Below are 26,275 nucleotides of genomic sequence, written 5' to 3' on the forward strand. Positions count from 1 at the left end.
GGCTTAAGGGGGCCGTTAGAAGCTCCCCCCCAGGAAGCTTCTAAAGCTTCCACGTGGAAGGGGGGTTGAAAGGAAAGGCTATTTGGTCGACGGTGGAAGACAGCAGCGGCTCCTCCCTGGGCACTCGGAATGTGGCAGCCGAACGGCAGCCTCCCCCCCCCCTTTTTTTCAACTTCAGCTCCTCCGTCAAGCATCGATGCAGCGCACTCTCTTCCTCCTTCTCACGATAGTGGTGCTGCAGGGTGATGTGGTGGAAGCGTCGTCCTCTCCATCTCTGGCCTTTTCCCCCTCCTTTCAGCCGTGCGCCCTCCCCCCTTAGTTACACAGGGGAGGGGATAAGATCCTCCCCCCTCATACGTGTCAACGGCATGCATCTCCCACACCTGAGAGCTCCCACGAATGTGCTTCTGCAACCTTTCTATTCCCCTCCCCTTCCAGCACAACAGTCGATTGGGGAGGGGAATAATAATAATAATAATTTCATTATTCATAGGCATTTATCAAAATTATCCATTACCTGAAAGGGTTAGTTCACGCGAAGAGAAATTTAGAACTTTACACATACGGATTAAAACTAAGATGACTTGAGATCGGCTTGTTACTTACTAGTTTCATCAATCCAATTTGGAGTGAGGCTAGATACAAACAACAACTCCAAGCCTCAAAGTCAAGTGGAGAGCTCAAGGATTAGGAAACCTAAGTCAAAGGAAAAATTGATACTTTTATACTTGTTCAAAAGAAGATTGGGTTGTCGATCAATGTAAGTGATCAATAGAACTTACATCTTGTATAGTTGTATGAGACCTTAACATATGCCTTAGCTGAAGGAAGGGAGTGTTAAGTAAAATTGTGCATAGTATCGCTCTTAGATCCCAAGGGGGAGAGCAAATATGCAGATGGAAAGGTTATCGCATCTATTCTTGCATAGTTTGGAAAAAATACAATTGGTTTTGTTGATTGATCAAATAACATCCTAAATGCTTTTATATTCAATTTATTGTTGGGTTGTTGTATGGATGATTATTCCAAGTGCTTGTGATTGATGGTAAATTTATGGCAAGGGTCTATGATGACAAATTGCCATGGAGATAAAGGAATGTTTTCTTGGAAGATGACATTAGGGCTGACTGTCTTGATTGTGCTTGACTCTTAACTAGATTAATTAAGGAAGGATATTTTGCACGGGTGGATCACCTCCATGATTGCACCACAGATAAACCCCAAAAAGGGTACTGCTCAATTCATGGGCTAAAGTTCGAGTGGTGAAAAGGCCAACCACATGAATAATGTTTCACTCCTAGGTAACTTGCGGTTAGAGGAGCTCTGGACACCCCTTGCCAAGTCCGGAATGGAGTTGAAGACCTCCACTTGCCCTAACATCTGTGGTGTTGGAAGATCCCATTCTAGATAAAGGATGGAAATTGTGTTGCCATGTGATGTGGACCAGCTACTTCTATAGAGCAGAAGGGAGATATAATTTCTCCTATATGGGTAGGAGACAAAGATTAACTTGAAGTTAAGTTAAGGAATTTGTTTGTCAAAAGGACTATTTGCTCTGTTTTCGTGTCAGTGCTATAAATTACGCAAACAAACCTTGTTCCCTAAAAGGCTTAATTAAGGAAGTTGATTTTAAATGTCACACATGAATGTGGTAGGACCTAATTAAATAACTAAAGAACACTTATTTAGGGAAGCGGATAGGCAAAACCACCGACGAGTCCGCCTTATAGCAAGGTGGTCCTAGAGAACTGGGAGGCTTCTCACAAGGTTTGACCGATGTTCTCGACCCTTAGAAATTGTTAGGTTAGAACCCCAATTCATGCCATTTTAGGGGACCAGAATGGGACTATGCCCTACGGGTAGAGAGGTTGAGTGGTGCATCCCTCTCATTTCCCATTCTCTTTGAACCAAGTGCAACATGGATCTGCTTTGGCTTGGGCATCTCTACATAAAGTTGGATATCCAAGACCCGACAGTAGGATGCTATTAGGAGACATTGACCACTAGGGACCTGAATTTCAAGAGAATCCCAGTGGGTTCGTCGGCTGCAAACATTCCGTTGCGAGGTGAACTCAAGAAACCTAGGCGACAAACCCTGTAACATTCCATAGGAGTGCTGGGCAGCAACACCTAGATTCCTCTCTCGATGGACTGCTAAAAATGTGCATGGATAGTCAATAGGAAAGCACGTTACAATTCTTGTGAGACCTTCAAAGAGAGTGGTTATGTCTATTATTTTAAGCATTGCATTGACAATAGGAAAAAAAAATTGAAACAAAAATAAAAAATTTTAAATATTTCTAAAATTTATAGAAAACATAGATTTTCAACTCATATCCATATTTTGATAAATTTTTTGAAATTCTTAGGGAAGATAATAGAGAAAGTTGAAAAGTGGTGGTAGACACCCAAGATTCACTTTTCAATGCTACCAATTTTGATGATCCACATCAACTTCAACCATTTTATTTTATGTAATCCACTTAGGTACATTGGAAACATATCAAAAACATGTTTGGACTATCATATTTGATTGATAATATGGCATACATGTAGAAGCCAACTAAGCCATATACTTTTATGTCTTTTGGTGGAGGACCTCGGATGTGCTTACACATGAACTTAGCAAAAGTTGAGATTGTAATTTTCATCCACCACCTTATGACTAAATACAACTTAGAATTTCAAGAGCCTCTTTGATTTAACATATAATGAGTTGTGTGTAGTACTAGAAGCATGCATAGTTTAAAATCAATTTGCATTTGTAAAGAGAGAGAGCAGGTGTATGTATGCATGCTTGTGTGTATGTGTGTGTGTGTGTGTGTGTGTGTGTGTGTGTGTGCATGTGTGTGTTTTCATGCATGTCTATGCATGCACATGTGTGTGAGATATAATTTATGAGAATGCATATATATGCAACATTTTTCTACACAAAAAATTGTGAATTTCTATACTTAATGTTAGAGAGGCTAGCTTCTGTGATATAATTGTTAGATGAACTATCTAACCTATGCACACATTGAACCTTGAACAATTAGACTATCACAATCTCACTAGTAGGATGAGAAAGTCATCCTAAAATTATGAAGCTTAGATCTATATGAGACTATGGGTGTGTGATGAAGGTGATCCGTTATTATATTAATGTTAAGTTTTTTCATATCAATATGAGAAAGACATGACCTTGGAGAGGAAGCTATGATGGCACCTATCTCTTGCACTACATTCCAATATAGTGAACTACATGTAAAAACTATCAACAAGCACCACTACTTTCTACTATTCCTTTTGTTTATCCATCATTACAAGGATCGTGTCAATGATGCATCTGTAGAAGGTAGAAATTTCACACCTATATATGTAGTAGGCAACCCTAACTTTTTAGGTTGTGGTGTTCAATTTTTGCTAACTAATCCCCCAATCTTCAAGCTTATTTTTCAACCCTAGAAGCATTTGAAAAATTGCACCCCCCACAATTATTCCATATTATTAGACATGCTATAGCACAATTGCTCTAGATTCCCAGTTGAATTCAAGCTCAAATCTAAGCATACATATAGCTAGTGAGGTATGTGGACAATGATCAACATGTGGCCAATGATTGGGGCTTCTATATGTGCATTTTCATATTGATACTATGAAGATTGCTTCAAATAATGTGTTCTACGTGAGCTCCCTAACCCCACGTGGTTTGAGTTGTGTTGAAGCGCATTGATAGCTCCACCCTCCACCTGTGACAAAGTCCCTTGATGTGCCTCTGGCTATATTGTAAATACTCTCTTGCTATGAATATGACGTGTTGCCCTCAAGATGGGCCCTTGTGAAAATTGTGAGCATGTTATGATACGTGTCACATTCTGTGTTGTGTTGGGGTGTCCCATGACTTGTTGAGGTGTCAAGATAGCAATGTTGGGCAATGGGTCCAGTGCTTCTCTGGAGCCTAAACGGGGTCAAGAGAGGGCCCTACGTGGGTATCAAACCATCACAGTTGCTATAAGCTTCATTAGGAAACATACTTCCTACGAACACCATATTGGGGAATATGGAAATTTCTCATAAGTTTGGGACACATGGTCAAATCTTTGGATTTGTCATAACTTGAACACTATAACTCGAAAGTGAGCACTCTATAGCTCAATAGATTCCATTTTTCAAGTGCTTTCCAATGATAGGTTACATCATATGGTTTTGATAATTTTATGGGCATGTTATTTGGGTGCCACCTTTTCAGTATTCAAAAAATAGACAAGAGTTAATTGGTGCATTTAAGTGCTTAGAAAAGAGGGCATAAATATTTTAAATATTTGAGGTCTTCACGTGCCAATTTTCCATCATTGCAAAGGCGCGTCAAGTTGGTCTTCTCTCTCCACTGAGAGACCAAGAAGACCACCAAATAAATCCTGGTTCATATCTTCTATGCCCATTTTACCTGTAGAACTCAACGTGGATGTGTCTCCATATGAGCAAAAAAGAAGCTTTCCTCCTATACAAGGTCTTGACAAAGCCCATCCAGTCGCACATCCTATTGGCCAGGCCGCACTACTCAAGCTATACATCCAGTGCATACCACCACAATGCGCTATATGAGGAGTCGAGTCTAATAGTTCAGCTTCTTGCTTCACAGCATCAATGGGACTAAGGCAATTATAGCAATGACAATAGTTAGGCCAACGAAGCAAGTGAGGGATGTCCAGTTGCACACCCTATTGGCCAGGTACTATTCAAGCTATACATCTAGTGCATACCGTTAGGATGTGCTATATGAGGATCCAAGTCTAATAGTTTAGCTTCTTGCTTCACACCATCAATGGGACTAAGGCAATTATAGAAATGATAGCAATCAAGGCAATGGAGCAATTGAGGGAACTATGTGATACAAGACAATTGATCATGGTGTTGCATGTGTTGTCCTCCATGGAATCAACTAAGGATTTCTCTATCTAGCATTGTGTATCTAGCCAAATAGTCTTTTCATGGGCAGCCATAATATCTGGCTGAGAGACTATAGTCAAGGTTGAGAAGCAGTAGAAGTGTATCACTCTATGGTTCATGGTGTTGTGCCAGACAAATACACTAATGTTAGTATGTTCAAAGCATGTTCAACTCTTTTGAACTTGCAATAAGCCTAGCCTCTATTTGCTGATGTAGAGATGAAGGACCTTTATGGTAATGTTTTTATTGGAAGCAGCTTAGTGACTGTTTATGCCAAAATGTGGAAGCCTTGTTGAAGCTAAGGTAGTGTTTATGACTATTTAGTGGAACAAAATGTGTTATCATTGAATGCAAGGATATTAGCATATGTTGAACATGATGAGGAAGTGAAGGCTTTGATGTTATTTAGACAAATGTATGGTGAGGTAATGGATTTGGATTAGCAAACCTTTTTTATGACGATTCAAGCATGTGGTACTCTTGCAAAGAGGGCTCAAAGTTCCATCCATGAGGACCAATTGAACTTGTCATGTATGTTGAATTTGGAAAGGCTTTACATAGTGATGCCCAAAAGAGAGAATTTACTTCAGATGTCTTTATTTATACTTGAAGGGAGCTCATGCTCAACCGCCAAGACCCACAGACTACTTATTGTTCAAGCATTTCAATCCGAGCACTAATGGCTACCTCTCACATAGCCGACGCGTTATCTCTCTTTACAAGTGTAGTGAGCTTATCTCCATGTCCGATTGAGTTGCCTCCTCTCCCAAGCACTCCGGTAGCTCAATGATCCAAGTGCAAGCTTCAAGCGAGCTCAATCCTCAAGCTCCATTGCCGCGAGTAAGATAAGAGAAGAGAAGAAGTGAGGAGAAGATAGAGAGCTTCTCCACCATGGTCCCTCACCCTCACACACTCACTCCTTCACACTCTCACACTCCCTCTCTCAAGCACAAGCTCAAGCAAGCAAGAACAAGAAGAGGAGAGCTACTTTTGGCCACACACAAGAATGAGCTTCTCATTCACTTTTCAACTTTATATACAAAACCCTAAATCCCTTTTGGGCGGTCATCCCCTTATCCCCTTTTTTACATGGCCTAGTCCCTTTTTCCCATCGTCCTCCTATCTTCCTAGCTTCCTTCCTACCACCCATCTACTTTTACCATTTGCATGGGTGAGAGCCTAGGGTGAGAGCCTACTGATGCTCTTAAAATAAATCATGGTGCACCTTGCACTCTTTTACAAAAGAATTGACTTACGCTTTTTCTTGTGTGCCTTTCTCCTTGATTTAGGGCTTTTCTACACTTCTTGTGTTTCCATATTTTTCTTGGCATGCCTTCGTCTTGCATTTCACTTTTTCCTTGGCCTTGCCTTGTGATTTAGATTTTCTGGATTTTCCACCTTGTTCGTCAGAGGGTTAACATTACCCCCTCCCTAGATGAATGCCAGTCCCATGGCACTCACCATCGTAGGTAGCAAGCTTTGGCATGCACCGAGACGCTGGTGAAAGGGACATCTAGGGTGAAGGAATTTTGGTAGTGGTGTGGATGAAGGTCATTATAGACATGTTATTGGACTAATTGGCTTGTGATAGGGTTATTGGAGTTGGTGATAGGGTTGTTTTTTATTGGGATTTGCACTCATGGCTAGCACAAGTGTTGATGCTATGTGGATTCTATATGGACGATTGTTGGTGGGCTTGCATGATGATAAAGGATAAGAATTCAGAGTTGAGTGTTGATGAAGAGCTGACGATACTTTCTTTGGAGTTTTCAATACCGTCAATTGAAAACTTCTCATATGTGGTCTCTCCTTGGGGATAGTGCTAGTCTTCTTATTGCACACAAAATGTAGTTTGATTAGTTTGGGAGATAGGTCGAAGTTGAGAGTAATGTCTTGCACTTGAGGACCCAAACTGTGTATAGATTGTGATGTAGATATTATGTGAGTATACGTACATACTTAGATATTACATAGTTAAAAGTTTGTTGATCTGGTTCCTTATAGCAATGTGTGGATAAAGCAAGGGTTCAATGGGGTGGAAAAAATTGTCGATGTTGGGGGGAAGTACACCTAAAGGCTTCTTGAGACATCATTTATGATTTTGTGTAATGTGTCTGCTTGTATTTATAGGACACGTCTTAGCAGTCCATCAGAAAGGATGTCTAGAAAGTTCCGCCTAGCACTCCCATGGAATGTTATGGGATTTGCGATCTAGGGCTTTCCGCGTCTGCCACATAGCAAAAATATTCCGGCTGTTCCCACTTAGGATCGACCTGAATTAGGGTTTTCCAGATTGGTCATTTACTAATAGCAATTAGTATCAGACCCAAGCGAACTACTTTACGTAGAAACACCAGGTCCAAAGCTAATTCACACTGCACTTGGTTCAAGGAGAATGGGAAATGAGAGGGATGCAAAGCTCAACCTCTCTGCCATAAGGCATAGTCCCATTCCGTTTCCCTAAAATAGCATAAATCGGGTTCAATTATAACTCTAGGTCAATGCTTTTGTTGTTCATGTTCTTAAACGATCTTCCTGCTGTCCATTGTGATTTGAGAAAAGTTACCAGCCAACCGGGACCACCCATCCGTAGGACGGACCTATGGCCCATCCTCCGCACTTTCCTCGGGTTGTTTTAGTTATTTAATTATCTAACACATTGGTTGGACATGTAACAACCAGCTTCTTTAATTAACCCGTTAGGCACTACTTCCTTCACATAATCTTATCACTTGACATAGAAAAACAATATCAGGCAAGTTCCTTATTAACAGGTCATCATATTTATCTTTGAAATACAAAGATTCCAGCCCGTAGGCTTATCCACAATCCGCCCGAAGGCTATCGAGCAATCCACAATGATCACTATTCCAAGTTTTCACCCGTAGACTAGTATGCGGGCCTCGATATCCAATCCCGAGTCACGTTAGCCTCTTGTGCAAGGCTCGGAAGGCGAGGGATTTACAACCAAAGCCCCCTGGCACCCAAGCGTCCTCCTGCTCCAAGTAGTGCTCAACGGAGAGACCCTTCGTAGTGGGTTCGGTCCACTTTCCCAGCGCAGTCAACAACCCCCTTGGTTAGGGTTAGGCAGGCAGTTGGGGGGTAACTGAAGCTGCCTCTCCCTTCAGGCCTTCAACTTGAAGTATAGATATCCATTTATCTTTTAATTCATTGATCAAACAAAGCCAAACAATGCTCTAAAATCTGTAGTAAGCACAAACATTTCCATTGATCGTTTTTGTTGGCAAACTGCTAAGGAATGAATCCCTCCTTTTGAATGCATCCAGCACTTGATCCGGGATGACTTGCTACTTGGCAAGATCCCCTATATCCTCGGTTAGGGCATACCCTATTAACCCAACTTGGTCAAACCTTAATTTCATTGGGTACTTCAGTTTATCGGCTGGTCTTTAGTTTCCAATGAATCTTCTTTACTCAAGAAAGACCACTAAATTAGGATAATTGCTCATCCTCTTGCAAGATAACTTGCATAAGGGCATGCCAACTTCATTGCGAGAACTTGGCCATACCCTTGTGATCCAAATCACAAGATCATATAACTCCGCACTTGTTGCACAAGTGCTGCATCGAACTATGAGACTATGGAGTCACGAAACAATCTCTTTCAGGTTCTTTAGGCTGACATTGTTAGACCTAGGGTTTCCAAGTTTCATCTTTGTAAGATTCTCAGGGACAAATCCTTATTTACTTTATGATTACAATTCACTGTCCCTACATTCAGTGAATGTGGGCAAGTATTTAAGGTATAGGCATTTCTTGGAATTTAACTTATTGCAAATGAGTATTCCGCAGCTCAGGTGTTTTTTTTTTGTTTTATGCCAATTTGGTTAACTCTAGAAAATAGTTACGGGATCATTTCTACATGACTTGTTGTCAATGCGTAAATTGATTTTTTTCAACCCTAAACTTTATTGATTTGAGGTTAGGTTAATTCCAAATAATCTTCCTACACTTTGCGAACAAAATTCATGCTAAACAAGCAACTTTTTTCTTGATAATTTATGCAGTTGACAAATGATATTTTCCTAGGGTTTATGTATCATAAGAATCATTTCATGCTTGCACTTTCCATGACAATTCATTGCAAAGGAGATATGGATTAATAGTACGAGATGCAGTTTATACTTCTAGGTTTAAACGAAGCATACTATTTTAATGGATAATAATCTAGTCTTATAATTCTTTTCAATGCATAAGCTATTTGCTAGAAATGCGTTTATACTTTCTTAATTTGCATGTTTCATTTAAAAGTATTGATGACTAAGTTTCTTCGTCGTGAACAACTAGGACGAAAATATACCCTATTTCTAATAATTAACCTTGCATGATTGAATTAAAACAATATCAAATAACAATTAGGCAGGAAAACCTGAGCTTGGGGTGAGATATCCACATGGATACTGGGAGATGACCCTCCCGCGGCTGTGCCTTGGACTTTCTTAGGAGGCATTGCAGTTTCAGTCTTTCGAACATGGAAGCAACTTTACAACTCCTCTTTGGAATTCCACCGTCGCTCCCTTGCTCTGTCCATCGAAAGTAGTTTTAGAAGGCTCCCTCCTTGAAGTCAGGAATTCGAAAGGGGTGTTTCAAAATCTTTCACGACTAAGACCCATTAAGCCATGGGAAAGGCTTAATGGCCTTTGTAAACTCGCACAAACGGGGAATAGAAAGGTGTGGAAAAGAAACAGGGTGCAGGAGAGCTCCAAGGGAAAATAATAACTGTAAAGGTTATAAGTAAGGGTCTAAGGACCCTTAGGAAAATTAGGAGAAAAGGGGCTTATGAGGGTTTACACACGGAGGGGGGAAATGATTTCGAGGCCAATGAGGAAGGGCTAAAGGAAAATTAGAAACACGGGGGTTGGGTTCCAACTATGGGAAGGGGCATATAATGCTTTAAACACGGGGGGGGGGGGGGGGGGGGGGGGGGTTTTGAAGCCCAAGGAAAAGGGGCTTATAGGGGGTTACAACCGGGGAGAAAAAGGGATTTTAAGCCTAAGGGAAAGGCTTAATGGATAAAATACGGGGGGTGGGGGCGGGGGGCGCTGGATGGTGATTTTTTTTAGGCCAAGGGAATGGGGGCTAAGATGGCCCCCCACTTTGGAAGCTTCTAAGCTTCCAGAAGCTTTAAGGGGGGTATTATGGGCCATCCGATGACGTCAAATTATAGCGGCAGCAGCGCTCAGCAGAATCGGCGGTAGCGCTCCCTTTCACCTCCTCCAAGCATCTCGGCAACTTCTATGGCAATGGCCTCACAGTAGTGATCGCAACCCCCTCCCTTCAGCAACACGACGACACTCAACCTCTTCCATTTTTCCTCCACGGTAGCAACCCCCCTTCTAGTTAAATGGGGGGGAGGGGAGGGTTCTAACACCCATGGGAAAGGGGGGTTTAGACATGGGGAGGGGGGTGTTGTGGTTCCAATATCCACGAAAAAGGAGCTTAAGATTTATAAAACACGGAGGGGGTAGGTTCCAAGGCCCAAGAGAAAGGGGGCTCATTGGGGGGGGGGGGGGGGGGGTGGGGGTTTGTGGTTCCAAGGGAAGGGGAGCTTAGGGCCTGCATACATGTGGGCAGGGGGGGTAACCAGCCATCCGACGGTGACTAAAGGCGGAAGCGGTGGCTTGACAACCTCGTCTGGCCAGAGTGGTGACGAGGCAGCCCTCCCTCCTTCACTATTGTAGGGCGGTAGCGGTGTTGGTTTTACCCTTCTCTCTCTCCCCCAGCGTTCAGAATGGCAGCCCTCACTCCTCACGTTTTTTGCAGAGTGTCGTCTCCTCCTTCGTCCTTTTTTTCCTCCCCCCTGCCCATGCTGTCTGTTTAAATAGGGTAGGGGAAGGGAATCCTCCCTCTCATTCATGTCAAGAGGCATGGCCATAACACCCTGTGAGCTCCCACCGAGGAGCTTCCGCCTCCTTTCTATTCCCCTCCCCTTCCAGCACAACAGTCGGCTAGGGAGGGGAATAAGGAAAAACAATTTGTATTATCCTAAAGAAATTAACAAAATTGCCATATCATTATCCCCCTTTCCTATAAGGGGTAGTTCACGCGAGGAAAGAGATTTAGAACTTTACATTCTCTCCCCCTTAGAGGAATCAAGATGTCCTTATCTCGAGATAAACTGGGAATATTAATGGTTGACAGTGCCTTCATCTACCCAAGTGGCATCCTCTTCGAGATAATCTTTCCACTGGATGAGGCATTCTCTCAAGGTTTTGGATCTTAGTTGTCTCTCACTAACGTCTAAGATCCTATCATGCCTTAGTTCAAGGACTCCTTGACTAGGCTTTACAACTTGTTGGTCATCAAGTACATGGTTAGGATTAGGTACATACTTTTTCAATAGGCTGATGTGAAATACATTGTGAACCTTTAGGTTCTCCGGGAGTTGCAGTTTATAAGCATTAGGTTTTAGGCATTTGAGGATCTTGTACGGCCCACAATACCTTGGACTTAGCTTCTTGCAATCTCCTAAGGATAGGGAACTCTTCTTAGGGCATATACGAATGAAGACCATGTCTCCTTCTTCGAAGATTCTATCTTGATGCTTCAAATCTGCGTATGCTTTCTGTCTATTCTTGGCAGCTTGGATGTCCTATCTTATTGACTTTATTTGGTCATCCATCTCTTCCAACATCTGCCTTGAAGCTTCAACCCTTAAGGTTGGATTTGAGAAGTTTAGGGAACTTCGACAGTCATGTCCATACAATGCTTGGAAAGAGGTCATTTGAATGCTTTGTTGGTAAGAAGCATTGTAGGCAAATTCGACCAAAGGCAAGTATTGAATCCACCTCTTCGGCTCACGATAGCAGTATGCCCTTAGCATATCCTCCATGACTTGATTTACTCTCTCTCTTTGGCCATCCGTTTGGGGATGGTAAGCGGTGCTAAAGCAGAGTTGAGTCCCAATAGCTTCAAAGATAGCTCTCTAGAAGTGTGACGTGAAGAGAGAATCACGATCACTAATGATTCTTCTAGGTAAACCATGTAGCTTGAATATCTCCTTGATAAACAATCTTGCAATGTCTGAGGCCTTATAGTTTGTCTTTACTGGAATAAGGTGTGCAACCTTAGTAAGCATGTCAACCACAACCATGATGGAGTTGTATCCTCCCTGGACTTGGGGTAGGCCTATAACAAAATCCATACTAATGAATTCCCATTTCATTTGGAGAATATCAAGCGGTTGCAGTTTCCCTGGCATCATGACATGTTCGGCTTTGATACGTTGGCAAGAAAAACACTCGGTGACATATTTTAGAATGTCACCTTTGAGCTTCTCCCAATGGTAGCTCTTCCTAACTGCATTGAGAGTTTTGGCATAGCCACGATGTCTTGAGAAAGGGGAATCATGAGCTTCCCACAATATCTTCTGCTTAAGTGACTGGCTTGCTAGTATACACAGCCTTGTTCTATAGTAGACAAGTCCACTATTGATAGAAAATTCATGATACTTAGCCTGCAGCTTATGATTTTGATCCTTGATAGAGATCTCCCTTAGCATTGTTTCGTAGGCTGGATCATGGCATGCATCCTCTCTAGCTAACTCAAGTATTGGATTGTTTGGCATAGATAATTTTGTGGCTAGAGATCTAGTCGTTGATGGGTTCTGCAATATTAGGGAATTAAGGAATGCCTTGCGACTAATTGCATCGGCAACTACATTCTCTTTCCCTGGTCGGTACTTGATTTCAAAGTCATACTCCTCCAACACTTCAATCCACCGACGTTGCCTCATGTTGAGCTCGTTCTGGGTAAAGATCCATTTGAGACTCTTATGGTCAGTTATTACTAGAGTAAACTTGTTACCCAACAGGTAGTGTCTCCAAAGCTTTAGAGCATGGATGACAGCTAGCAATTCCAGATCATACGTAGCATACTTCTTTTCATGACTCTTCAATTTCCTTGAAGAGTATGCTACTGGATGACCTTCCTGCATGAGTACACACCCCAAGGCAAGAATGCTAGCATCAGTTACTACCTCAAACTCCTTATTGAGGTCTAGAAGTTTTAGAATAGGTGTTGATACCAAACTTTGCTTCAATCTATCGAAGCTATTTTGTTCGGGAGTTGACCATGCAATGGAAATTTGTTTCTTTAGTAAGTCCGTCAGAGATGTTGCAATCAAAGCATAGTTTTTTATAAAGACCCTATACCATCCTATCAATCCAAGAAATCTGCCTATCTCTTTGACTGATGTTGGTATTGGCCATTCAAGCACATCTCTGACCTTGGCTGGGTCCACTGAGATTCCTTCCGCTGATACTATGAATCCCAGGTATTCAATCTGACGTTTGAAGAATGCACACTTCTTCATCTTAGTATACAACTTATGCGACGTCATTGTCTCAAGGACAATCCGAAGTTGGGGTTCATGATCTTTTTTATGTTTAGAATAAACTAAAGTGTCATCGAAGAAGACAAGTATGAAATCATCAAGATATGGCCTAAAGATATCCTGCATTAACCTGTTGAAGGTGGTAGGTGCATTCGTAAGCCCGAATGACATAACTAGGAACTCGAAGTGCCCATATCTTGCATTGAAGGCTGTCTTTGGGATATCTTCTTCCTTGATCCTTATTTGATAACAACCTGACCTGAGATCAATTTTGGAGAAGATCTTTGCATCCTAAAGATGATCAAGAAGCTCATCTATTCTAGGGATAAGGTACTTGTTCTTGACCGTTGATTGATTCAATCCTCAGTAATCAATACATAGTTGAAGTGTCCCATCTTTCTTTTTCTGAAATAGTACTAGAGCTCCCCACGGTGAACTGCTAGGATGGATATAGCCTTGTTCTAGCAATTGCTTGAGTTGTTCCTTCAGCTCAATTGCTTCTGGTATGGACATTCTATAAGGTCTTTTTGCAATTGACGTAGCTCCTGGTACTAACCTAATCTCATGATCCACTTCTCTTTGAGGCGGAAGTTTAGTCAACTCTTCAGGGAATACGTATGTGTATTCTTTTAGCCAAGAAGGTCCTTCATTAGACTCTTGCTTCTGATCTAACTTGTTGAGTTTGATCAAGTATACAGGTAATCCTTTTCTGACTCATTTTATGATACGAGATACTTTGGCCAATTGGATTCTCGGCACTCCAGCCTCACCTTGAGTTGTGACTAATTCCCTTTCAGAGTTTCGAAAGGAAACTTTACCCTTTCCACAATGAATGTGAGTGTCATTAGGCTTAAGACAATCCATTCCGAGTAGACACTCATGGATACCTAAATTCATGACTGTGAATTTGACCGAAGTCTTCTTTCCACCCAGAAAGAATTCCACCTTAGCAGTTTGCCTGGTACAAGTAACCTCACGACCATTTGCGAATTCCACAAGCAAGGTAGGTGCTTCTACTGTGGCTATTCCTAATCTTTTTGTGCAAGCTGGTGAGATAAAGGAATGTGTACTACCACAAGCAATCAAGGTCTTGAAACTTTTACCTTGATAGTCCGACAGTGACGACAGTGTCTGAATCACCGAGAACTGGCGATTCGGCCCTTTCTTGTGTAGGGTGGCATGGATAGTCACCCTTTCGAACTCTGCTTCCATGGTCATATCTTCTTCTTCTTCTTCTTCACACATTTGCCTATTGGCAATGCAGGTGGTTCTTCCTCTGCCTCAAGTAGCGGCTCCTTGACCATGGCCCGTTCCTTGGAAAGGCGCTTGGCGATGCCCTCCACCAAGCTTGGGGCATTGCCTCTTGAAGTGACCGAGTTCGATGCAGTGGAAACAACGGAGGTTTCGTCCATTACTTTGAGTAGGAACAAAGTTTTTGACATTATTCGTCGTTACTTTCTTTCTTTGTCCGTGACTATGACCTTGAACTCTCTTTATTTGAGGTCTGAATGCTCCTATGTTCGGGTCATTATAAGACCAAGCTTTGTTACCCCTTGGTCTAGATTGCACTTCCTGAATTATAGGTGCCGCTCGAATGAGTGCGTCCTGAAGCTCTGATGGACGCATAGATTCGAGATGGGTATTGACTGGTGGATTTAAACCCGCACAAAATTTGGACACTTGTTGTGTCATGTTCATCTGCAGTGCATACTTAAGAAGTGAGACAAATTTGGAATAGTATGCATCAAGAGTGAGTCCCAGCTATTTTAGCTCGTAGAACTCATTCATTTTCTGTGTGCGATAAGCAGGTGGTAAATATCTTCCTTGCATGGCTTTCTTCAACTTCTCCCAGGTAAGGGATTGCTTTGCGATCCCTTGATCCCTGCACCATTGCTTCCACCAAAGCCTGGCTTCGCCGGTGAGCTTTAACTTAGCAAGCATAGCCTGATTGGCAGGTGTAGTACTGGCTGCTTCAAAGTAATCCTCCATGGATTCAATCCAAATTTCAGTGTCCACTTGGTCGGACCTGCCTCTCCCGTCAAACTCGGGTGGATTAATCTTCTTGAGAAGGAACTGCTTCTCCTGGATTACAGCAGTACTTGATGTAGGAGGCGAACTAGGAACCTGTACCTAGGGTTGTGCCTGGATAAAGGTTTCTTAACGTTATTATACAATAATCTTTATTGATTTATATTACATCTTCAATTTTGCTATCACGTAAGTAATGTAGCTACTTAACTTTTTATCAATTCTCATGCGCAATCAGACATTGATAAAAAGTTTTATTTGTATTTATATGGGCATAGCCCTTTCAGAATACAACATTTCTTGTGATGATAAGCCAACTGTTACATTTAGTTTGGGGAGAACAACATTGTATTACATTTATCTACAGAAACTGTATAATAGTATGGTTTCGGGTCATGGATCTTCAGGAATCGGTAAGTCATTGGAAGTTCAGGATATCCTTTCTGTTGGAATCCATTCTTCTCATAGCAGCCCAACACTTTAATCCTGTCAGCCGGAATTACACTGGTTACTTCCTCATATACATATGAGTTCATCTCAACCCTCCGACCTTGAATATGTAAAGTTGAGTTTACGTGAGCTTCCACAAAAATGAATAGCTTCACGACTTTCAGGTCTTCCAACCACTTGATCCTCTTTAGGTTGGTTTGTAGATAAGCAAACCGATGGGCGGCTATATAGTAGATTCATGAGGCACCTATCCATCTTCCTTCCATGTACAAGGGTGATGGATTATAGATTTGCTCCAAGATTTTCATCATCTCAACCCTTTGTCGATAATGCGGAGAATGCATTGCATTCATAAACATGATTTGAAATACTAAGAACTTATTCCACGCTTCGTAATTCTGCAAGACAGCATTGGAAGTAAGGAAATGTTTGGAACATTAGTATTTGCTTTACTTCTTCTTATTAAGATTTCATAAAAACAATTCGTTGTTGGTCGGTTTTGATACCAACTATAACATGTCCGCTTGTATTTACAGGATACATATTAGCAATCCATCGGAAAGGATGTCTAGAAAGTTCCGCCCGGCACTCCCATGGAATGTTACAGGGTTTGCGATCTAGGGCTTTTCGTGTCTGCCACGTAGCAAAAGTATTTCGGCCATTCCCACTTAGAATCGACCTGAATTAGGGTTTTCCTAATTGGTCATTTCCTAACAGCAACTAGCATCAGACCCAAGCGAACTACTTTATGCAAAAACACTAGGTCCGAAGCTGATTCATGCTGCACTTGGTTCAAGGAGAATGGGAAACGAGAGGGATGCAAAGCTCAACCTCTCTGCCATAAGGCATAGTCCCATTCCGTTCCCCTAAAACATCATAAATCGGGTTCAATCATAACTCTAGGTCAACGCTTTTTTTGTTCATGTTCTTAGATGATCTTCTTGCTGTCCATCGTGATTTGAGAAAAGTTCCCGGCCAACCGGGACTACCCATTCGTAGGACGGACCTATGGCACATCCTCCACACTTTTGTCGGGTTGTTTTGGTTATTTAATTATCTAACACATTAGTTGGACATGTAACAACCAGCTTCTTTAATTAACCCATTAGGCACTAGTTCCTTCACGTAATCTTATCACTTGACATAGAAAAACAATATCAGACAAGTTCTTTATTAATAGGTCATCATATTTATCTTTGAAATACAAAGAGTCCAGCCCGTAGGCTTATCCACAATCCGCCCGAAGGCTATCCAGCAATCCACAGGGATTACTATTCCAAGTTTTTGCACGTAGACTAGTATGCGGACCTCGAGATCCAATCCTGAGTCACGTTAGCCTCTTGTGCAGGGCTCGGAAGGCGAGGGATTTACGGCCAGAGCCCCCCTAGCACCCAAGTGTCCTCCTGCTCCAAGTAGTTCTCAACGGAGAGACCTCTCATGGCGGGTTCGGTCCACTTTCCCAGTGCGGTCAACAACCCCCTTGGTTAGGGTTAGGCAGGCAGTTGGGGGGTAACAAAAGCTGCCTCTCCCTTCAGGCCTTCAACCTGAAGTATAGATATCCATTTATCTTTTAATTCATTGATCAAACAAAGCCAAACAGTGCTCTAAAATCTGTAGCAAGCACAAACATTTCCATTGATCATTTTTGTTGGCAAACTGCTAAGGAATGAATCCTTCCTTTCGAATGCATCCAGCACTCAATCCGGAATGACTTGCTACTTCCCAAGATCCCCTTTATCCTCTATTAGGGTGTATCCTATTAACCCAACTTGGTCAAACCTTAAGTTCATTGGGTACTTCAGTTTATCGGCTGGTCTTTAGTTTCCAATCAATCTTCTTTACTCAAGAAATACCACTAAATTAGGATGATTGTTCATCCTCTTGCAAGATAACTTGCGTAAGGACATGCCAACTGTTGAGATATCGAGCTCCACTCGTGATACGCCAGGGTGACCGTTGTGTATTTATGTCACCGACTTGTCAGTTTTGCAGATGCGGTTGGTACACCGCCCATGAATAATAGCTACATGATACCTATCCTTATCTACTTTAGTTCGTGGCTCTGTTAGTATGCCACCTTAGTTAGTTGAGTTTGGTTTGAGACCCATATATAGGGTTCTTATATTTTCTTTGTAATTGAGTTCTTTTGGCTTCCACAACTAAGAAGAGGAAAACTGTTTTCAACCTCCACCCTTGTGTGTATTCCCCCATTGTGCAAGCAAGAAAGCTACAAGTGAGACTCCTTCCTTCTCTCCCACAATCTTGACATGGTATCAGAGCCTTGTTCGTGGTAAGGAGCTCAAGAAAGCAAGCCAAGCTCGCGGTTTTCTGGTAAGAGGAGCAATGTTGCTTTCATTTTTTGTTTTGGGAGCAGATCTCTGCAGGTAGCACAGCCGGAAAGTGCAGGAGTGCATTGTCTCAGGTTGAGACGCCCTTCGTGGTGAAGCAAGAGGGCAGTATATACTGCGAGAAAGGGGTTTAGCCCTTTGCAACCTTGTTTTTTTTATTTGAGGCCATTTCGGGGCCTGTTTTGGAGGTGGAAGTTTTCTGCACGCACTCAGGAAAAGGCCCAGTTTTATGCTGTGCAGCCACTGTTCACAGGTTTGTGAAAAGTTACTGTAGAAATTGCATCGTATGCTTGTGCGCAGAGACATTGGGAGTTACAGAATCATCAATGTTGCCTGTTGATGCAAAATCGTCACTAGGAAGTGACTGTGTGGTCAAATACCACTTTCGCCAGTTTTGCAGATTTTCCCTTGTGAGGGTGAAGCTGTGTTTTTTGTAGTGACATAATTTTTTGCAGTCTTCTGTAATGGCATCTGATTCTCTTTCACAGATTGTCACTGAAAAGCTTGACAAGAACAACTTCCAAGCATGGAAGTTTAGAATGATGAATTTCCTTATGGGAAAAGGATATTGGGAATTTGTTGTAGGAAATGAAGAAGAACCAGTTTTTCCTGATGTTCCCAATCAACAGCAAATGCAGGCATTTAAAGCATGGCATGAGAGAGCCAGGAAAGTTATGTACTCGCTGTCTATCAGCATTTCAGACTCTATGATTGTGCATATTCAAGATGCAAGTACGCCAAAGGAGGCATGGGATACTTTGTCAAAAATGTATACCACAAATACGCAAGCCAGGAAAATGCAGCTCAAGCAAGAGTTGCACAATGTGCAAAGAGAAAGTATGAGCATCAATGACTACCACATGAAGGTGAAGAAGATTGCAGATGCACTTGCTTCCATTGGGTCGCCAGTGGAAGATGATGATTTAGTCTCACTGACCTTGAATGGTCTAGGAAAGGATTATGCATAGTTTCGAACATCCATTTCCGTCCGTGAAAGATTTCCTGATTTTGAGGAGTTGATTGCTCTTCTAATTTCTGAGGAGCAGAGAAATGGTGGTGCATCTTCTTCAGGAGGAACTTCAAAAGAAGTTGTCTTCTACTCAAATGTTGCAAGAGGTAGAGGTAGAGGTAGAGGAGGTTGATTTGGAGGCCGTGGCAGAAATCAGAATATGCAGCAAACTCATGAAAACCAGTCCTATGGAGGAGGACGTGGTAACTCTAGAGGCAAGGGGAGCCAAAGAGGTCGTGGTGGATGGCAAAGAGGCCAAAATGCAAACAGTAATGTTGAATGCTACTACTGTGGTAAAATGGGTCATATGGCTAAAGACTGCTATAAAAAGCAGAATGACATCATGAATGGAAAACTGCAACAAGGGAATTATGCATCTTCTAGTAGACAGGGTGATGACAGAAATGAGCATTTTTTTATGGTGCAGCACATGAACAATTCTGTGACAAGTGCAGAAGAAAGCAAGGATGTATTGTATGTTGACTCAGGTGCATCAAACCACATGACAGATCATGCAGAATGGATGGAGGATGCAAGGAAAATGGAAAAACCAGGATTTGTGGAGACTAGTGATGATACTGCACATCCTATTGTGTAGGTTGGAAAAATTCCTTTGTCTATGCAAGATGGGAAAAAGAAATACCTGTCTAATGTATTTCATGTCCCGAATATCACCAAGAATCTGGTTTCTGTTAATGGTTGAGCAGGGCTTGCAGGTCAGATTTAATCCTCATGGATGCTTTGTTGAGGATATGAAAAATAAAGGTCGCTTGATAGCAAAAGGAAAGAAGAAGGGAAAAATGTTTACGTTGGATGTAGACATGCCTGAATTGAGTGTAGCCATGTTTTCACATGGGACCGGTGTAGTTGCAGATATTGATATCTGGCACAAACGCATTGGTCATGTTAACGTACAGTGACTTAAATCAATGCAGGCCCAAAATATTGTTGCAGGTTTGCCTAAATTCAAGGTTGCAGAAATGCATAAGGTATGTGAAGCCTGTCACTGTGGAAAACAGGCAAGGAAACCATTTCCTAGACATGTTCAAGAGAGTAAGAAGCCATTGGAATTAATCCACTCTGATGTGTGGACTACTAAAGCTGCATCTCTTGGAGGTTGCCATTATTTTGTCAGTTTTATTGATGACTATAGCAGAAAAGTTTGGGTGTATTTTATGAAAAAGAAAAGTGAAGTTTTTGGGCATTTCAAATCTCTTAAAGCTATGGTTGAAAAAGAAACAGGCCTGCAAATAAAATGCCTAAGGTCAGATGGAGGGGGAGAGTACCTCTCAAATGAGTTTGCAAGGTTCTTGCAGGAGCATGGCATAAAGCAGCAATATTCATGCAGTCATACCCCACAACAAAATGGAATTGCAGAAAGGAAAAACAGGCATATTGGAGAGGTATCTCGTGCCATGCTCAATGAAAAAGACTTGCCAGATTTTTATTGGGCTGAAGCAGTTGCTACAGCAGTCTATATAATGAACAGGACTCCCACTACAGCAATACATGGGATGACTCTAGAGGAGAGGTATACTGGTAGGAAACCAGATATTTCTCATTTGAAAATTTTTTGTTGCATTGCCTATGTACATGTGCTAGATGAGCTGAGATCCAAGTTGGATCCAAAAGCTAAGAAGTGCATCTTTATTGGTTACTCTCTGCAGCAAAAAGGGTATAGATGCTATAACCCTTCTACTCGTAAGTTTACAGTGAGCAGAGATGTTGTTTTTGATGAGATGAGTAGGTGGTATAAACCAGTAAATGTGATTGATGATGTAGATGCACAAAATGGTAATGCTGCACAGAATTCACAGCAGCAGTCACAAAATATTAGTGGACCTGGAGCGTCCTCTAGCAGTGGTTCACATTCTTCGCCATGGACAGGCAGATTGAGATCAGGAGAATCTTCTCAAAGCAATGCAGATAGTGGTATGCAGGTATCACAAAAAGGAAAAGAGAAGGTTGATCAGCCCATGTTTGATGTGAACAGGTCACTCTTACATGGATGGTGAATCCAGTGGCTCAGAACAGAGCATTGATGATGAGTTGGGTATTCCTTCTATTGTTACACCTGGAGTAAGGAAGACCAGGGATGTTTTGAGAGCACCTGGGAGTGAACCTACCTTGCGCAGGTCTACGAGAGCTAGGTATCCTGTGGATAGGCTGAAATATGATGGATTTACAGCCATTCACTATGCATATATGGTCAAAGTGATACAGTAACCAGAACCCACTTCTTTTGAGCAAGCCATGGGAAAAGAAAAATGGGAGAAAGCCATGGATGAAGAAATGGATGCCTTGGAAGCAAATGCTACATGGGAATTGGTACCTTTGCCTAAAGGTAAAAATGCAATTGACTGTAAGTGGGTTTATAAGGTGAAGTACAATGCAGATGGTTCTGTGAACAGATACAAGGCAAGATTAGTAGTCAAGGGGTATGCACAAACATATGGCATTGACTATGAAGAAACATTCAGTCCGGTTGCAAGGATGGCAACCATAAGAGCAGTCATTACTATGGCTGCATCAAAGGGATGGTCTTTACATCAGATGGATGTGATCCGAGAAAATCACAAAAAAATATTTGTCTAACATTTTGTTGATTTTTTGTACATTTGGAGCTTTGAAATAAAGAAGAGGGTGGGAACAACCTCTTGGGAAATCCAAGAAATCACTGGATGAAAATATTTCATGGACCGGTTTACCAAGGGGGGGTGAAGAGTAAAGATCAATGGAGGAAGGTGAAGGGAAAATGTATAATGTGAAAAGGAAAGATATGAAATGGATTTGGAGCCATCCAAAGGGCATGTGAGGCTCATAATGTCATGACTTTGGAGCCTTATGACAATTCAACCAAATGGGACCCTTCTTGGAAGCATTAGTGGAAGAAAAACCAGGCACATGATTTTGTAAGATTTTTTAAAAATACTTCCACTCCGATCCAAAAAAACTTTTCAACATGAAAGTTGTAGCGCGTGAGCTGAAGTTTCGGGTGGTATTTTTTTATAATTTTTTGGAGCTACGAGTCGGGAGATATGGCCAAAATGGTGGATGCCAACTTTTTCCAACTGCAGTGGAGACCACCTCCCAATTTAATACACATCCATACTTTCTTCCCCACACTTAACACTTCCATAAAACATTATTCATTAGACCCCCAACCCTTTCCCCTCTCTTATCCTCTCTCTCAAGCTAATAAACCATTAGAATTCCCCTCCTAAATCACCCTCAAATCATCCTTAGTTGTAGTAGTAATGTATGAACTCTCATTACTCTCTCTCTATTATTGCTAGATATGATCTTATTTTATGAAGATTCTCTATATTTTTTTATAGGAGAGCTCTTGGACTCAAGATATGGGGGGGAGAATGGAGACAAATCACCTATGATGGAGCTTGATTAAGTACAAATTGGTCAACAAAACATCTAGATGGAGCTTCCACATTGGTGGAACCGCCTTAATGCAGCTTTGGTGGTATTAATTCCTATTACATCTTAACCTCCTCCCTAAACACCCTCAAGGCCTATATAAAGAGGCCTTCTCCTTTGTAATTTGTAAGAAGAAAAGAATAGAGAGAGCAAAGAGGCCTCCTTCAGTCCTATTGAGCCTTCCCCATTCTCCCTCATGAGCTTATGGAATTCCTTCTCTTACTATAGCTTATGTATGCTCTACAATGTAATAAGCCCATGATATTGGTGTCAATATTGTGTATATTGGTTATGTCTCGAGGGTTCTCCATCTCTTAAGTTTATTGATTCATCTATTTTTTCATAGTTCTCTCACTCTCACTCACTCACTCTCTCTCTCTCCCTCTCTTAGTTTTCATCTCTTCTCCCTTACAATCTCCTCTCCCTCTTGCATAGCGTCCTAGTCCGCTCTTCCATGACTAGGTGGTGCCCTTATCTCATTCACTTTGTGGCAGAAGGGAGTTTGGCATAGTATAGAGGCTGCCATACCAAATTTCCTTCGTCATAAATTGGTGCCCCCACTGAGGACATTCTCATCCATGCGGGACAATACAACACATGGTGGTGCATCCTCTACAACAAGTACTCCAAGTGCCTCTTCTCCAACGCCTTCACCAACTCTTTTTGAAGCTGATCGAAGTCCACGACTCCCACAATGGTCTCCCAAGGAAGCCCAAGAAAGGAAGTATGCCTATCGGATGACGGCACGTATGCGGGTAAAAGGTGTTCACCTTAGAAATTCCATTCTCTCACAACGGAAAAAATCATGTTGCCATCAATTGCTAGGTTCTCATAATTGTGGTGAGTGTTTTGCAAACAAAGTAAAGGCTCTTCCGGAAGGTCCTCGTCTCCAAATCATCAAATCCCTCTCTCTCTCTGGCCTAATCCACATCAAAGGAGGACAACTATGCATGAACGGTGTGGAGTTTTGTAGAAGTGCAAAGTATGAAGACTACCTTCAACTGTTGTTAGCTCGAAGGTTGGGTGTGGTTGAAAAGGTGGCCATCACACCTTATGAAATATATGTCGCCGAGGATGGACACACTAAGGCAAGAACAATCACTGGTGAGCAAATTCTCCGTATAGCAAAGTTGGTGGGATCCAAAAAGAAACATTCTGGGAAAAATCCTTCATAATTCAAGAAAGTGCATTCCCTCTACTCCCTTAAGTAGTTTCTACTCATGAATAATAATAATGGCCCGAATTTCTACACCTTCCACTCTGTACAAAACATCCAAGTTAATGTCTGCATCAGTAGGAAGATTTTCTTCCAACAGCGTCTTGTCATGTACTTTGGAGCTGAAAGATTAAGGGAGATTCTTGTATCACCAGAACCTATAATCTTCCCAATGCTAGACTACAATGCATCCTTCAATGTACATGTCTTTATCCTATTATAATAGTTTCTCATGAATCACAACGAGTTGTATGGACCTATCCGTCCACTTGCTATGCAAACTGTGCATATTGTAGCTAGCACAAAGCTTAGATTCCAAGGCATTATTAGAAGCATATTGGGGCCTAGACGTCTTGCCGAAATCAATGCATCTGTAAACCCATTCATCCTTCCCCTCATAAAATACAACTTAAGTCTAGACGTGTTCATCTTTGTACTCTACTAAGGCAACATGGCATTTCCAAGCTTCTTTGGGCGCAATGGAGAAAATGCATTGGATTTTTTGGACAACCTTGAGATGGCCTTTCTTGTCTCTGGGAGGGATGATGAAGCATTAAAGTTGAGGGCTTTTCCTTTGGTGCTCAAGGAAGAAGCTAGAATGTGGTTCCAAACTCTAAATCCGGCCCAAAGAGCTGAATGGGAAGGATTGAAGGCAGCTTTCTTGCAGAGATTTCAACAAACTAACTCAGCTGAAGAGTTATGGCAACGGCTTTTGGCCCTCCATCAAAGTGATCCTTATGGTTATGCAACTTATGAGGAAGGGTTTTTGAAGCTTTGGGGGCAGTGGTCAGACTCACTAAACCCTGGAGAGAGAGCTCCAAACTGCCTTCAAAAGGATCGATTTATTTCAGGTTTGTATCCCTTGCTTAGGGAGAAGGTAAAGGTGAAATTTCCAAACACTTTTGAAGATGCTTTGAGAATCACTAGGGAAAAGAATCGAAAGATTCTGTACCAAGCCCAAGCTAGCCAAACAGGTTTGGGAAACAACATCACAACTATGGAGGCCTCTCAAGTTTCCCCAAATGTATCTAATGCACCAGGCCTTGTTAGAGGTCAAGAAGACATGATCCAACAAATAAACAATCTTACTAATCAACTAGAGGGTTTGAGAGTGAATCTTGTGCAAGGTGTAAGAAGACCTATCGAGGGGAATGGTGGGAATCGACCACAAATGCGGCGACAAGCAAGGGAGATGTTGTGTTACAACTGTGGAGAAAATGGACATGGCATGTACAATTGTCCTCACCCTAGAAGATATGATCACCCTGCCAGAGGTCCTCGACAACAAGTAAGCCCTCCTCGTGCTAGGACTCAAGAGCAAGAGCAGTCACGACCTGCAATTTTACAACCACCTTATGTTCAAGCTGAAACCCCTGTTGTTCAACCAAATGTTAATGTCATAAAAATAGAGGAGGTGGTCAGGGATAGAAGGCTCCAAGAAGAAATAGCAAGAGGTAAGATGAAGGTAGATGTAGTAGAGACCATGCCTATCAAGCGGGTACGTGTCCAGACTGAGGCAAGAAAGGAAGCAACCAATGAGGCAAGTACATCACGGGCACCTGGAGATGAAGGGAAGAAGAGAAAGACTCAAACTAGGTCTAAAACTGATATCTCTGACTTCCTTTTGGGTTCTCGGACACAACCTTATGATCTAGTAGCAGACGTGAGCTCTCAAGGGCCAAAAATTACTTGGCCACAACTACTTCATGTCTCTCCAAAGTTACGACGACAATGGTCAAAAATGGTAAGCACAAGGGCAAGGCAAGATAAAATGGTTAGCGCAATCAAGGCATATGGACTCAAAGATATAGTGCCTATAGTGGAGGCTCAAATTAAAGGTAAACGGATTCGAAAAACATACATCGATAGTGGAGCAGAGGTTTGTGTCATGACAGAAAAACTTATGCATCAATTAGGTTTAGAAGTAATGGAATCCTCAACCTTCAGGGCAAAGATGGCCAACAATGATGCAGTCACATGTGTGGGTGTAGTGAAAGCTTTGAGAGTTTCTGTTTTTGGAATCACTGCAGCAGTGGATGTTTATGTGATGCCAGTAAAGGGGGAAGGATATCCCCTCATCCTAGGGAGACCTTGGCTTATGGGCATCGGAGCTAGGCAAGATTGGGCAACAGGAGATCTGGATTTGAGGCCACGTAAGGTGGGTGGCCACGATCAAAAGGTGGTTTACAACTTGAAGAGTGGGCGTCAAGAGAACCTTGAACTAGAAACGTCTGCCGATGAGTGGAGCTCAAGTGGATGTTCCTCATCAGTAGAAGAGGAAGAGAGTTCAAGTGGAGAGAGTGATAGCACTCTCGAAGTTATGGGCGTCACCTTAAAAGAACCTACCTTATCAGAAGACAACCCAAGAATCCAAGGAGAAGATATGTGGGATGCTAGCCTAGAGAAGATGATATCCAAGGATATAAAGGATGAAGAAAGGGAGGGTTATGTGAATGTTCTCAAGAAGCATGCATCATTGTTTATTTCTGATTATACTCACATTA

Source organism: Lygodium microphyllum, chromosome 22 (genome assembly GCF_053477565.2).
Source record: "Lygodium microphyllum isolate KBCC chromosome 22, Lygodium_microphyllum_v1.1.10, whole genome shotgun sequence".
Lineage (NCBI taxonomy): Eukaryota > Viridiplantae > Streptophyta > Polypodiopsida > Schizaeales > Lygodiaceae > Lygodium > Lygodium microphyllum.